General features: G+C 37.1%; 1 protein-coding gene across 4 annotated transcripts in view; it reads left to right on the plus strand.

The window, feature by feature from the left end:
• The window catches only part of ZNF292 (zinc finger protein 292), a 111216-nt gene that overhangs the window by 44057 nt on the left and 50823 nt on the right, over positions 1–16336 (plus strand). The window contains exon 1 of one of the 4 annotated variants that reach the window (XM_054557836.2): positions 10133–16138. The exons of the other annotated variants lie outside the window; for them this stretch is intronic. The gene's annotated coding sequence lies outside the window, so the exon portion shown is untranslated. Of the gene's footprint in view, positions 1–10132; positions 16139–16336 lie in introns of those variants that run through there. 4 annotated transcript variants of the gene reach the window in all.

Consider the following 16336-nt stretch of genomic DNA (forward strand, 5'->3'; position numbering starts at 1 on the left):
ACGCCTGTAATTTCAGCCTTTTGGGAGGCTGAGGCAGGTGGATCACCTGAGGTCAGGAGTTCGAGACCAGCCTGGCAAACATGGGGAAACCCCGTCTCTACTAAAAATACAAAAATTACCGGGCATGGTGGCACATGCCTGTAATCCTTGCTAACCAGGAGGCTGAGGCAGGAGAATCGCTTGAACCCGGGAGGCGGAGGTTGCAGTGAGCCGAGATAGTACCACTGCACTCCAGCCTGGGCAGCAGAGTGAGACTCCATCTCAAAAAAAAAAAAAAAGAAAAAAAAATTGAGAATTAGGATGTTCTATTTGTAAAAAGCTTATCAAGAATACTTTCAATGATGCTTGCCTTCTAATTGTATAACTTAAGATATGGAACAAGCATCTCTTCTGTGCCTTGCCAAATTGTCATTTTCTTTTCTAAATTTGTATTAGTTTTCAACATTTTATATAGTACTTTGCATTTCCAAAGTCACGAAATATTTCAGAGACTTCCTTTAATGTGATGTTTTTTTCCTCTGGGATATCTTCATCTTTTGGTCATAACCAGTTTCCAATTCCACTTTCAGCATTGCCACTTTTTGTTTCCTTGCTGCACTTTCACTTTTGTTGGTCAGTCCCCTCTTTTGACTGTTTACTTTTGTAAAATGTCAAGTCAGTGTATCACTGGGAGACGGGAAGGCAACACAGTTACACACTTTGCTGTTCATGCATATACTGAGTAACAAACAGGTGCCCAGTAACCAGTTGCTGTCAAATTTTGGGAAAAGTTATGTGATTGCTTACTGATCATGATGCACATCTCTTATTTACTTAGTGATTTGTGGACCAAACATCCAGAAGCTATGCACTTACTCAAAGTTGATATACTGTGGTAACTAAGAGTTGAACCAGGTTGTTGGGGACTGTTATTTATACTGTGATGACTGGTACCTGTGTATTTCAGAACTGTGCAAAAGCAAAGACTGCTTGTGTGTTCATGACACACACACAAAATCTTGAAAAATAATCTGAGAGACTGCGTATTTAGTCCTTCCTAATGAAGACTTTCTAGTCTTTATATTATTCCCAGAAAGTATAAAAAGATGGACATATTTCATAATATAAAAATGAATTTTTATGGTAAAAATAACAAAGCCAACAGGGAAAACAATAGATCCAGAAAATTATTTCTAAAACTGGTGATGAACAAAAGGTGAATTTCTGTAATATATTAAATTCTTGCAGTGTGACAAAAAAAGAGACCATCAGTGTGATAGAGCAACAGACAAAACAAATCCAAATGTCCAACAAATGAGAAAGGAGGTCAGATTCATTATTAGTTAAATAAGTGCAAATTAGAGAAACTGTAGAATTTAATAGGCTGTATGTGACTTCTCGCTAGAGGTAATATAGAGAAAGGCACTCTCAAACTTTGGTGGACATGAGAAAACAACCTTTTGGGAAAGCAATGTGGCCAGTAAAATAAACCTGGCCAGTAAATGTGTTAGTAAAACAGCATATCTGTTTCCTTTATTCTAGCAGTTGCTCTTCTGGAAATCCATCCCATAGCAGAAAATTTAGTATTTCATTTAATTGCAGTAGGTTAGGTAGTACCATAAATGTTTTTGAAACCTGAGTACAGTTTGAGAATATCAGATTTTTAACTTTTTTTTTTTTTTTTTTTAAAGCATTAAGTAAGGCTGGGCACAGTGGCTCACACCTGTAATCCCAGCACTTTGGGAGGCCAAGGCGGGTGGATTACCTGAGGTCAGGAGTTTGAGACCAGCCTGGCCAACAGGGTGAAACTCCGTCTCTACTAAAAATAAAAAAAAATTAGCTGAGCCTGGTGGCGGATGCCTGTAATCCTAGCTACTCCGGAGGCTGAGGCAGGAAAATTGCTTGAACCCCAGAGGCAGAGGTCATGCCACTGCACTCCAGCCTGAGCAACAGAGTGAGACTCTGTTTCAGAAAAAAAAAAAAAAAAAAAAAAGCATTCATTAGAGCCTGAGTTAGTTTCAGTTTTTTATCTAAGAAGTATCTATTTTAGTTGAAAGAAGTACATTCATTTCTAGCTTTCAACAGTAGGTGTTTTCAGTCTTTGATTCTGGGTTATGAGGTTGCTACAGTTAAAGGGATTTTCAGATCATTTCTATTTTAAGAATATTTATGTATCATAAGAACAGGTCTCTCTGAAATGTAGTTAATTTTTCCTGAAAATAAAAGTAATATGATTTGAATCATTGCTGTTTTAAGCAATGTTTAATAGATATTGATTGGTATTTTCTTTCTCATCAGTTTCGAATTGATTCTATAAATTTGATAAGTTGGAAAGAAAATTCAGATAGCTAGAGATCTGTGTAACAAATGACACCAATTAGCTTAAAATTTAAATCCTGACATAACCAAGTCACCATTGCATGTTTATTTTTATTATTTATTTATTTACTTTTTGAGATGGAGTCTCGATCTGTCACCCAGGCTGGAGTGCAGTGGCGCGATCTCGGCTCACTGCAACCTCCGCCTCCCGGGTTCACACCATTCTCCTGCGTTAGTCTCCCTAGTAGCTGGAGCTACAGGCGTCTGCCACGACACCTGGCTAATATTTTGCTTTTTTAGTAGAGACGGGGTTTCACTGTGTTAGCCAGGATGGTCTTGATCTCCTGACCTTGTGATCCGCCTGCCTCGGCCTCCCAAAGTGCTGGAATTACAGGCGTGAGGAACCACACCCGGCCCATTGTATGTTTATGTGTTCCATGTTAGTCATTTTAGAAAATATTAACATTAGAACTACTTTGTAGTTGGGAAATGGATGGGACTTAAAATAGGTTTTATAAGATACGAAGTACTTAAATATATTAGACTTGGGGAAGTTATTCTCTGTGAACTTTGCAATCTTTATCTGAAACTGTTTGAGCCAGATGTGAATCAGAATTCAGAAATGTTGTTCGTTCAAAAAAGAATATGGTGCATATATCGTATTACACAATAACTTCAAAGGGTCCTTTGGTTGCGGCTCATAAACACAGCAAAATACATGAATATTCTCACTAATGGAATAAAAGCTATCAAATATTTCATTCCTTTGTATTGTTGAAAAATATTCAGCCATATGGATTTATTACATTTTGCTTATCCATTCAAACCATTGATGGACATTTGGCTTGTTCCTAGTTTTAGGCTGTTATAAATAGTGTTGCTGTGAACAGTCACATATTTTTCTTTTGGCCAACAAGCTTATCTTCGTTTTGGGTGGATTGCTAGGAGTTGAATTGCTGGTTTGAATAGTAAATTTATGTTTAACTTTTTAAGAAACTGACTATCCAAAGTGACTGTGCCATTTTACATTCTCCTTAGCAGTGCATGAGAGTTACAGTTTCTCTGTATACTCACCAACACTTGGTATTGTCTTTTTAAAATTATAGCCATTCTGGTGGATGTGGTTTCTCATAGTTAAATTCATATTTCCCTAATGGCTAATAATATTGAACATCTTTTCATGTGCATTTTCAGCCATTTATCTTCTTCGGTGAACTGTCCATTTAAATCTTTTGCCCATTTAAAAAAACCAGGTTGTCTTTTTATTAGAGTTGTAGTAGTTCTTTATGTATGCTGGATATGAGCCCTTTGTTAGATATATCATTTATAAACATTTTTTTCTCAGCCTATGGCTTGGCTTTTCATTTTTTAATGGAGTCGAAGTGCAGAAGTTTTTTATTTTGATGAATTGAAGTCCAGTTTATGAACTTTATAAAAATAGATCATGTTTGGTGTTCTAAGAACTCTTCAAGAAGTTTCATAGGTTTAGCTCTTCATTTAAGTATGGTCCATTTTGGGTTTTGTGTATGATGTAAGGTAACCATTTCATTTCATTTTTATGCATGTAGGTATTCAGTTGTCTCAGTACCATTTCCTGCACTGAGAATGGATCACATGCCCTCTGGTTCAGCCTATATTAACATTTGTTTCTAGGAAAATGTTTTTAATTTCTTTTTCATCAAAAAGTCACTTATACAATGAGTATAAATGACTAAGGGAAAACCTATTTCTGTTGAATTTTATTTCTATTCAGAGCAGTTACTAGAGAATATAGAAATTAAAGGAATCAATCACCTTTAAAGCTGGGTTTCCTACCATTGTATTTCATGTTCTGAAGTAAGGATGTGTTGTGTGTGCCAATTGGCCCATGATAGACGTACACAGTAGACTGTGGCACCCTTTCTGCCTTATCCCCAGCAAGTTGAGATTGAGGCTCATGCTATAATTAGTTATGGCAGCTAGACTCTGCTTCTTTGAATCTAATTATGTACATCCTGGGCTTGTAGGTCTCTGAAGTTACTAGGGGTTACATTCTGTATAAGGGGGTTTACTCTTAAGGATTTTGGACCTCCCACATGATATTTAGCTATATGTTGGGCTAAAGTCTTCACTTCAGATTTGAGCCATGTATTTACCTTCATTATGACTGCTTGACTATGGGAGTCACAATGTAAAGGTACAGATCAACCAGACATACTATGTTAGTGTTTTTGGAAAGTAAGTTCAAAGCCAGAAATACTGTGGAGACTAAGCTGAAGTCAGAATTGTCCTTTTCAGAGTGTTTTATACGGAGAAACAGTTACATAGCATTATGAGAACTAATTCAGTGGATGAAACCTAAAAACATTCCCTTTCTATGTTATGTACTAGACGTTTAAAAAAAAATCTCTACTCCCATTAAAGTCAGGTTTCTTAGGAATTAGGTTAGCATCAAACATGCTCGTGTTTTTCCAAGATTGAAACCCTTTGTGCCAAGGCATCAATGTGGTTGCTTCTGTAAGCCTAGTTTATAGCAAAGAATATACAAGAATAGAGAAATTATGGGCCACACCATGTCAGGCTAGGGAATAGGGAAGTTTTGGGGTTATGATTGGTTCGTGCCATCAGAATGCTACAAAGAGAGTAAGCCCTGGAGCCAGAAGTTTTAGAATTCTCAGAAAGTCTGGAGATTGTGTTATAGCATCCTTATTGGAGATTATTTAGGGATTCAAAGCTACCAGAAACTTAGTTTTGTGAATGGTTATTTTCACATCCTAGCATTGAGTATATATGGGAATGTGAATCATGTTAAATTCATAATTTATTTTCTTTGAAAATGCTAAACTGCTACTGAAATAACTACTGCACTGGGCCGTTTGCCAGGGATGGTAGACTGAGATACGGGGAAACAAGTGTCTCAACCAGAACAATGTGGAAGTAAGATTATTGGATTTCATCACAAGTAAGAGATTCTCCTGAATTCTCACAATTTGGGAGAGAGATGATATAAAGGCAACATACTCAGAAGTAAAAATGGTGGTGGACAAGCTCAACCCTGAGATTCCGAGGTAGACTTATATTTATATTATGAATTTTGTATTATGCATATGGCACTATGTATTATTTGTGAATATGAGATACAAAATGTCTTCCCAGTTTGTAGCCTTTTATTTGATTTTCTATGGGGTTTTGTTGAACAGAAGTTTTTAATTCTATTGTATCTGCAGTTATTATTATCTTCCATTATGGTGTGTATTTTCTGTCTTAAGAAAACCTTCTTTGCCCTAAGGTCTTAAGATGTTCTCCTATGTTTTCATCCTAAAGTTTGTTGTTGTTGTTTTATTTTTTTCCTTGTAACGGAGTTTCGCTCTTGTTGCCCAGGCTGGAGTGCAATGGCATGATCTCGGCTCACTGCAACCTCCGCCTCCCGGGTTCAAGTGATTCTCCTGCCTCAGCTTCCTGAGTAGCTGGGATTACAGGCATGCACCACCACACCCAGCTAGCTTTTGTATTTTAGTAGAGACAAGGTTTCTGCATGGTGGTCAGGCTGGTCTTGAACTCCCGACCTCAAGTGATCCGCCCACCTCAGCCTCCCAAAGTGCTGGGGTTACAGGCATGAGCCACCACACTCGGCCTCATCCTAAAGTTTTAAAGTATTGCTTTTTACATTCAGTTACTTGTCCATATAGGATATAGTTTTGTTGTATGCTTGGAATAGTTATAATTTTTCTTTCCTGTTTAAATGGTTGTTTCAGATTATTTATGGAATAGTCTGTACTTTCCTCACTGGTTTCTGATGGGACTTTTTTATATACCATGCTCCCACATATATGTAATTCTGTTTTAAAGCTCTTTCATTTCTGTTATCTATGTGTATAACAAAATCACACTGTCTTAATTTCTATAGCTTTGGGATAAGTCTTGCTATCTGATTAGGGCAGATAATCTTCCAGATTCAAAAACCTGGCTCTTCAAAATTGATTTGGCCTTTTGTATGATTTTTAGAATCAACGTGTCAAGTTCTGTAAATAATCCTATGGAGAATTTCATTGGCATTGCTTTGACTTTTTAAATTTGGCTCGTATTGTCATCTTCAACTTGTCTTCCACTATCTATGTATGTGGCATTTCCATTTATGCACCCTTCCTTTTATTCTTTAAATAAAGTTTTATACTTTTTTTTGAAAAGATCTTATAAATACTTTGTTAGATTCATTCCTAGGTACTTCACGAGTTTTGTTATTGTGAATGTTATCTTTTTAAAAATTATAGTTTCTAATTGCTTTTTAAAAAAATAGAATTGCAGTTGATTTTGTGTATGGATCTTATATCTAGCTACTATACTGAATTCTCTTGAAGTTCTTACGTGTGCATTGTCTGCAATGGTGGCATTTTTATTTTATCTTTCTGGTTCTTACTGCTTTTATTTCTTTTTCAGATTGTGCTGATTAGCCCTACAGTTTTGAATAGAAGCAGTGATAGGCATTTTCATTTTTGTTTTCTGACTTTAAAGGGAAATGCTTCTAACATTTCATATTCCCAGAATGTAGTTTGCTATGGGTTTTTCTGGATACCCTCCATCACATTAAAGAGCTTTCTTTGATGGCCAGTGATGGTGAGCATTTTTTCATGTGTTTTTTGGCTGCATAAATGTCTTCTTTTGAGAAGTGTCTGTTCATGTCCTTCGCCCACTTTTTGATGGGGTTGTTTGTTTTTTTCTTGTAAATTTGTTGGAGTTCATTGTAGATTCTGGATATTAGCCCTTTGTCAGATGAGTAGGTTGCGAAAATTTTCTCCCATTTTGTAGGTTGCCTGTTCACTCTGATGATAGTTTCCTTTGCTGTGCAGAAGCTCTTTAGTTTAATTAGATCCCATTTGTCAATTTTGGCTTTTGTTGCCATTGCTTTTGGTGTTTTAGACATGAAGTCCTTGCCCATGCCTATGTCCTGAATGATAATGCCTAGGTTTTCTTCTAGGGTTTTTATGGTTTTAGGTCTAACATTTAAGTCTTTAATCCATCTTGAATTGATTTTTGTATAAGGTGTAAGGAAGGGATCCAGTTTCAGCTTTCTACATATGGCTAGCCAGTTTTCCCAGCACCATTTATTAAATAGGGAATCCTTTTCCCATTTCTTGTTTTTGTCAGGTTTGTCAAAGATCCGTGATGTTCCCCTTCCTGTGTCCGTGTGTTCTCATTGTTCAATTCCCACCTATGAGTGAGAATATGCGGTGTTTGGTTTTTTGTTCTTGCGATAGTTTACAGAGAATGGTGATTTCCAATTTCATCCATGTCCCTACAAAGGACATGAACTCATCATTTTTTATGGCTGCATAGTATTCCATGGTGTATATGTGCCACATTTTCTTAATCCAGTCATTGTTGGACATTTTGGTTGGTACCAAGTCTTTGCTATTGTGAATAATGCTGCAATAAACATACGTGTGCATGTGTCTTTATAGCAGCATGATTTATAGTCCTTTGGGTATATACCCAGTAATGGGATGGCTGGGTCAAATGGAATTTCTAGTTCTAGATCCCTGAGGAATCGCCACACTGACTTCCACAAGGATTGAACTAGTTTACAGTACCACCAACAGTGTAAAAGTGTTCCTATTTCTCCACATCCTCTCCAGCACCTGTTGTTTCCTGACTTTTTAATGATTGCCATTCTAACTGGTGTGAGATGGTATTTCATTGTGGTTTTGATTTGCATTTCTCTGATGGCCAGTGATGTGGGGGGGTGGGGGGGATAGCATTGGGAGATATACCTAATGCTAGGTGACGAGTTGGTGGGTGCAGCGCACCAGCATGGCACATGTATACATATGTAACTTACCTGCACGTTGCGCACATGTACCATAGAGCCTAAAGTATAATAATAATAATAATAATAATAATAATAATAATAATAATAATAAATAAAGAGCTTTCTTTCTGTTCCTTGTCGTAAAGAGATACTGATTCTTCTTTACCTCAAGTTGCATTTTGATTACAGTAGTTCCCCCTCCCCCCGCCCCATCCATGGTTTTGTTTTCTGTGGTTTTAGTTACCCTGGTACAAAAGTATTACATACAGTAAGTGGGGAGAGAAAGAGACCACATTCACATAACTTTCATTAATACAGAATATTGTTAATTGTTCTATTTTATTATTTGTGTTAATCTCTTACTGTGCCTAATTTACAAATTAAACTTTATCTTAGGTATGTGTATATATAGGGATAAAATAGTATATGTAGAGTTCACTACTATCCAGGGTTTCAGGCATCCACTGGGAGTCTTGGAATTTATCCCCCATGAATAAATAGGGGACTACTGCATATCTTTTTAATGGTTTTGAGGTAATCATATAATTTCCCCCCTTAAAATCTGTTATTAGAGTGAATTACATTAATATATTTTCCTTTTTTTTTTTTTTAAAGTGAGACAGGGTTCACTGTGTTGGCCAGGCTGGAGTGCAGTGGCATGATCGTGGCTCACTGCAACCTTGACCTCCAAGGTTAAGGTGATCCTCCCACCTCAGCACCCCAGAATAGCTGTGACTACAGGCACATGTCACCATACCTGGCTAACTTTTTGTATTTTTATTAGAGACAGGGTTTTGCCGTGTTGTCCATGCTGATCTTGGACTTCTGAGCTTAAGTGATCTGCCCGCCTCAGCCTACCAAAGTACTGGGATTACAAGTGTGAGCCACTGTGCTTAGCGATTTTCCTAACTTTAAATTATCCTCACGTTTCTAGGATAACACCTACTAGGCCCAAAATACATTTAAAATGTGTATTGCAACGCTTCCTCTTCCCTTCCTGAATAATTCAGTCCTGAAGCCATTATGTGGGTCAAAGCAAGGTATGTATCTGCAATGGGAGGTGGGGTGCTGCAGTGGCCCAGAGTGGAATGTCAAAGCCCAGATTGAATAGTAGCGTCATGATGGGGGAAGGCATCAGAGCCCACTCAAGATAAGGAGGGCACCATAGGGAGGTGGCTGGGGTGGCTGTGTGTGGGGATTTAGGGCCCAGGTGAGATGAGTTAGGCATCCATGGGTGGGGAAGGAGCTACCTGGTATGGGGAGTCAGAGCCAGAGCAGGGTGAGCAGGCATATGGGCAGCCTGGCATAGTATGTGAGAGCCTAAGCAGAACAGGAAGGGACGACTACCTAGAGAGGCGCCTAGTTCCAGCAGGCCGAGTCAAAGCCTAAGCAGAGTAAGGAGGGCAGACACTACTTTAATCAAGGGATCAAAATGAATATCATCCATAATGTGCACCACCTGATAGGATATAGTGAGAAGAAATGACCATTACTTCTGTGCCATTCTCACTAAAAATGCATAACATAAATCTAATAAAAAGAAAATACTAAAGCCAAATTGAGGGACATTCTACAAAATAGGTGGCCTATAATAATCTCCAATGATGCCAGGGTCCTGAAAGAGTCTTTCAAGTGTTACTTAGGATTTAAGGAGACTGAAGGGACATGACAAACGCAAACTGTACTACTACTGTATCTTTTTCTATAAAACGTCATTGGGATAATTTGGCATATGTGAATAATGTCTGCAGATTAAATAATAGTAATGTATCAGTGTTTATTGCCTGATTCTGGTGGTCATACTGTGGTTATGTGGGAGAATGTACTTGTTTGTAGGAAATACATACTCTTTGAAGGTAATGAGGCATTAGGTTGGCCACTAACTACCAAATAGCTTAGGAAAAAAATGTCTTTGTACTGTATCTCCAACTTTTCTGTAACTTTGTGATTGTTTCAAAATATATATTTTTTTTAATTTAAAGTTTATTGTAGGATTTGGTTGGTAACATTTAGGATTTTTTTTTTTTTTTTTTTTTTTTTTTTTTTGATACTAAGTCTCGCTCTTATCGCCCAGGCTGGAGTGCAATGGCACGATCTTGCCTCACTGCAACCTCTGCCTCCTGGGTTCAAGCGATTCTTCTGCCTCAGCCTCCCGAATAGCTGGGATTACAGGCGCCTTCCACCACACCCAGCTAATTTTTGTATTTTTACTAGAGACGGGGTTTCACCATGTTGGCCAGGCTGGTCTCGAACACCTGACCTCAGGCAGTCTGCCTGCCTCAGCCTCCCAAAGTGCTGGGATTACAGGCGTGAACCACTATGCCTGGCCACATTTAGGATTTTAAATCGCTGTGTATGTCTGAGATTGGCCTGTGATTCTTCCTTTCTCATACCGTATGTACCCAGTTTTAATCTCATGTTTATAGTAGCCTCAAACAATGAATTAGTGACTTTTCCCACTCCTTTCATCCAAAACCTTCTGTAATAAAGAGATTATCTGTTTCCTAAAGAATTGTTTGCTGGGGTTTTTCCCCGCTCCCCACTGGCCCCAGACATGATATCTCTCTCTGTCTTCAGGCTGTAGTGCAGTGGCAAGATCATAGCTCACTGCAACCTCAACTCCTGGGCTCGAGCGATCCTCCAGCTTTAGCCTCCCAAGTAGCTGAGACTACAGGCATGTGCCACTACACCTGGCTAATTTTTTAAATTATTGGTAGAGATGAGGTCTTACTATGTTGCTCTGGCTGGTCTCGAACCCCTGGCCTCAAATTATCCTCCCACCTTGGCTTCCCCAAGTGCTGGTATTACAGACATGAGCCACCATGCCCAGCCTGCTTGCTGGACTTTTCTATAAAAATTGTATGATAATTATTTTTTTTTTCTTAACCTGGATTCAGTTTCTTAATAGGTAAAGGACTATTTTTTTCTATTTCTTTGTGAGACCATTTTAAAATGTTAGAACATTTTAATAATATTCTAACCATTCTCATTTTATTCAGATTTTTAAGTTATTTTCAGATAAGATGATTCTTACTCAATAATCTTATTTCAAATAAGATTATTCAATATATTTTGATTTTAAAACATCTTTATTGCTCTTGTAGTTATGGTTCCTTTCTCATTTCCAATACTGTTGATTTGTGCCTTCTCTTTTTCTTGACCAGCTTTGCCACATGACTAGGTTTAGTTTTGTTGACCCTCTCTATGTGTTTTCTTATTTTTTTAAACATCCTCACCACAATCTGTGTCTTTATTTTCTATGTCATTTATTTCTCATCTTAGTTTTATTACTTTTACGTTTTTATACTCTGAGTTTATCCTGTTCTTTGTCCAATTTAAGTTGGCTACTTAGTTATTTTTGCCAAATTTTGCATAATAAACCACAAAAACCTTAGTAGCATTTAATGTAAGCATTATCGCTCACTCATCTGAGGTCTGGCCAAGTATCTGTTGATCTTGAAACATATCTGATAGATATGTTTCAGATTGGCTGTTACCTGATACAGGTTGGACTCAACTGGAGCAACAGGATGACATCTACCTCTCATTACCCTGCTGGGAACAGCAGGCTAATCTGGACGTATCTTCTCATTGTGAGGGCAGAAGCATAAGAGAAAACAAGATGCTTAAACTTACAGCTGTCCTACTATCACTTCTGCCCCATTCTCTTGGTCAGAACAGGTCACATGGGTTAGGAAAATATTTTCTACCATTATGATAAGTACTCCAAAGTCATGTGACAAAGGACAGGGAAACAAGGAGAGGTGAGGAATTCAATCTACCACACTTCCCACCCTCAGTACGTTGCTTTTCCAAGCTCTTCATAACAGAAAAGTTAAAATAGTACCATGAATACCCACATAGCTTTCACCGAGATTCCCCCTTCATTCACATTTTGCCATATTCGCTTTATCTCACATTTTATTTTATTTTCTGAATCCTTTAAGAGTTAGCCAGTATTATGACATTGCCCCCCTTATATACTTTAAGCTTTTGTCTCCTAAGGCCAAATACATTTTTCTGTATACTCACAACACAATCATCACACTCAGGAAATGTAATATTGACACACCACTATTATCTAATTACAATATATATTTAAATTTCTCCATTTGTCCCAATAATATTTTCTTTGGCTATTCTTTATTTTCTGTTTTTAAATGCAGCCAGTTTTGTTTTATTACAATATATGAATTCCTAACAATCACTTTGTCATGCAAAATTGCACATTAAAGATCACAGGGCTTATCGAAAAAGTATACTTAAGAGACACAGCATGCAGAAACGTCATCACACATGCAGAACCTTATTGAAACAGTAGCGCAGTTTTATACCTGTTAAGTAGTTAAGAAATACATAGGTAGTTTACCTTGAAAAAGATCTGAAGTTTCTTTGCAGAAGTGGGCACCAGAACGAAAGTGGGTGTCGAAAGGGATGTAGTTTGTGAGTTAATGTGAATTAGCAGGAGGAGAGTTCTCTGAAATTGGATAGAAAGTTGTAACACCACTTGTGAATGGGTATCACTATAACACGCATGGTGAACTAAGGTAGCTGGTACATGTTTGATTTGCGTGCGCATGTGCATTTTGCATATTCTAACAGCTCAGTTCATCTGAGTACAGTTGTCTGCTTTCACCTAATGTTTCCCACCAAAAAATAGTACATAAGCAAATGAGAAATTCTTGTTTTGCTAATGTTGTGTCAGAACAAATGTGTATATGTGTATTTTTTTAAGCTGTAACAGAAGTGACAGTATAAACATTTGCATCTAAAACTGTCCCTCTTAAGATTGCTTTAGCTGCATCCTACGAATTTTGATAGGTTGTGTTTTTGCTGTAATTCAAGTTTAAGTATTCTCTGATTTCTATTATGGTTTCTTTTACCCCTGACTGAGAAGTACAGTTTAAAATTTCAAGTTTGTAGTTTCCTTTGTTAGGGTATTCTTTTGTTAAGTGTTTAACTTTATTGCGTTTTATTCAAAGAATGTGGAAAAATGTGAAAAAAGATATAAAAAATGTGAAATATATTCTTTATTTCATGTGACTGTCTATGTGGCCTAGTTTGTGTTCAGTTTTTGTAACTGTTTTACTTGTGTTTGTGAAGAATCTGCATTTTCTAATTGGTGAGTCCAGTTTCTCCAGACGTAAATTATTGTATTTTTTCTTAGCGTAATTTTCTGTGTGTTTATCACCAATTCAATCCAAATTCTCCCTCAATTGTTTAAATCTCCTCTAAGCTTATTCAAGCACATTAGATTATCTATCAATTTCATCTTGAAGAAATTTATCCAAAATCCATCTAATATGCTGTAATTATTTTCCAGGCCCATTGCACAACTGTCTTCTTGGAATCTTACTTCATTCGTCTCTCTCATGTTAGAGCTCCCTTTTTTCTGTGTATCATTCTGACTCCTTTCCTGGTTTATTTTTCATTTTGGTGAAATTCTTTCTTCAGTAACATCCTGAAAAAATGTGCCTAGAAGGTAAAAAATTTTAGACCACATATGTCCAAAAATGACTTTTCTATTTTAATAGTTACAATCGTTGGATATAAATAGTTTCGCCATAGCTTTTAATGCAGTGCTTCATTTTCTTTTTGCTCCAGTGTTGCTGTTGAGAAGTCTGCTGCCTCCTCCCTCACCAATCTTATTTTGATCCTCTCTTTGTTTTTGAGCTCTAAAATTTTATGAGAATGTACTTTGGTACAGTTCTATTTTCAGTAATTGTGCTGGGCATTCAGTGGGTCTTTTCATTCCTAAAATTCATGTTCTTAGGTTCTAGAAAATTAATTTGAATTAAATATTTTCTTTATTCCCCTCAATTTCTCTATTCTGACTTCCTGGAACTCCTGTTATTAATTATGGGACCTCTAGCATTATTCTTTAAATTTTAAAATCTTTTTTCTCCTATCCATAATTTTTATTAGTCTTTTTTTCCATAACTATTTCTTATAACATGGTGTTTTTGTTCGTAGATGTAATATGTTTTCTCACATATCAAAGAATATCAGTGATAGTTTCTTGAAATTTTACTTTCTCCTTGCATGGTTTCTCTTTATTCAAAGTTGGTTTTTTTTCCCCCCTTGTTTTGATTTCTCTCAACATTAGAAGCTTTTTAAAAATGTCAACTGGTCTTTAAATACCATATTTAAGGGTACACTGCTAAAAAGGTGGTTGAGAGCTCCAAGTTCATGTATGACATTTGTTGTGATTTTCACAAATAAGGGGGTCTAGTTTGTTTCAGTCCCTGATGAAGGCATGGTGTCAGAATATTGGGTCTTTTCTTTTTGATTTCCCAGAAAAAGACTCAGCTAGGGACCTGGAAGTTCAGGCAGTGAGTTGGAAAAAAGGGGCTTGCTGTCTATAGGGAGTATGTAAAGTTGACTTATTGCCCTGAAAAACAAGATACTTTTCCTTGACTGTGTCCAAACACCTCTTTTTAAACTTCTATACTGAGGAAGAGTGGCAGTACCTCGCTTGGGTTTTCTAGCTGTGGAGAATGAGGAGGAAATCAGGGAGGCTTAACTCCTAAAATAGACTTTTCAACCAGTTATCTCATTTTTAGCCCCACTTTCACCCCCCATTTTCAGAGGCATCTGGTGCTCACAGTTCCTGAGCCCTTTGGTGATTATGCAGAGTTAGTGGGTTTTGTTTGTTTGTTTTTGTTGTTTTTACCTAAAGCCTATTTAGGAGTCACTTTTCTTGGACTGTCAATCTTACATATGCTTTCCAGCTTTTAAGATTTTATTTCTTTTTGTTCCATTCCCATGTTCCTATTCTTATGGATTTATGCCACTTTAAAAAAAATTACTGTAGTTTCAGTGAGGTTTGGGGAGAGGAGAGTAAGGTGCAAAATGAATGTGTCCAGTCTACCATTTCTACACAAAAGCTTAAAATACATTTTAATAACTTAGAAATTTTAAAGAGTATTTCACATTCATCAAAGGCTCCTCAGGGGGTTTAAAAGGTCAAAACTGTAAGACATTATTTGCCACCTTTCAGTCGTGTACAGTGGAGTTTTCCAAAATTTACATGATGTGTGGTATTGCAGCAAATTAAGTGCATAAACTGATATGAGAAACCTGCTCTTTTCTCTTGTCAGGCATTGAAGAGATTTGAAAAATGTAAAACAATGCCTCTCTTTTCACTTTTTTCAGAAAATGCATTTTTATTAAAAATATCTTATTTATGGTAATGTGATGGGTTTATTGTTATTTTAAACTTGTTTATAAGTAAGTAAAAGTCTCAGTTTTCGTTTTGAATATGGTGAATGTCAGTAGTTGTAACTCACATAAACAACGCTTTGGGATCCTCAGTAATTTTTAAGAGAGTAAAGAGTCATGAGATCAAAATGTTTGATAACTTCTGTTCTAGAGAACCCTAGATGTAAATTGGAAGTGGAACATGAATGTAATAATATAACCATAACCAACACACCACTAGGCTTATCTTTACATAGGACAATAATGTAATTTAATCCCCATGTTTATTAAATGTAACACCCCCCGTGGTTTTATTTCTCTTTTATTTTCCCTCCTAGTAATCCTTAAGGCAACTAAAGGAAGCTATCAGAAGTTAATCTATACTCTTTCTCCCTAAAGCATATATGTTCTAGACTCTGCTGTTTTAAATAATGAGAAATAAACTTAAGAGCCAAATTGTTAAAGTGTGCATTTTTGTTCTCAAGAGAGTAAAAATTGGCTCTTAAAGAAAAAAGTTTTTTTTTTAATTGTTTGTTACATGTAAACAGATACATAGTTTAATTTGTGGTATCAAAATTTCATTGAGGATGATGAACAATTAGGAAAAAAAGTCAAAAGTCTCCTTAAGAGGGGACAATAATGAAAAACACTGCGAGAAACACTGTGTTAGAGATCCTTTAACCTCTTACCTATTTCTTCTATCCTAGGCTTGCCCCAGAACACACACTATAGAGCAGATGCAGTAGCCACAAATAACTTTGTGGGGATCTAGTAGCTCCCTTAAAGAATGAGGTGAGGCAGGCCGAGGCGGGCGGATCACGAGGTCAAGAGATCAAGACCATCCTGGCTGACAAGGTGAAACCCCGTCTCTACTAAAAATACAAAAATTAGCCAGGCGTGGTGGTGGGCGCCTGTAGTCCCAACTACACGGGAGGCTGAGGCAGGAGAATGGCGTGAACCCGGGAGGCGGAGCTTGCTGTGAGCCGAGATCATGCCGCTGCATTCCAGCCTGGGGAACAGAGCAAGACTCTGTCTCAAAAACAAACAAACAAA

This window comes from Pongo abelii, chromosome 5 (assembly GCF_028885655.2).
Source record: "Pongo abelii isolate AG06213 chromosome 5, NHGRI_mPonAbe1-v2.0_pri, whole genome shotgun sequence".
NCBI classification, from domain to species: Eukaryota; Metazoa; Chordata; class Mammalia; order Primates; family Hominidae; genus Pongo; species Pongo abelii.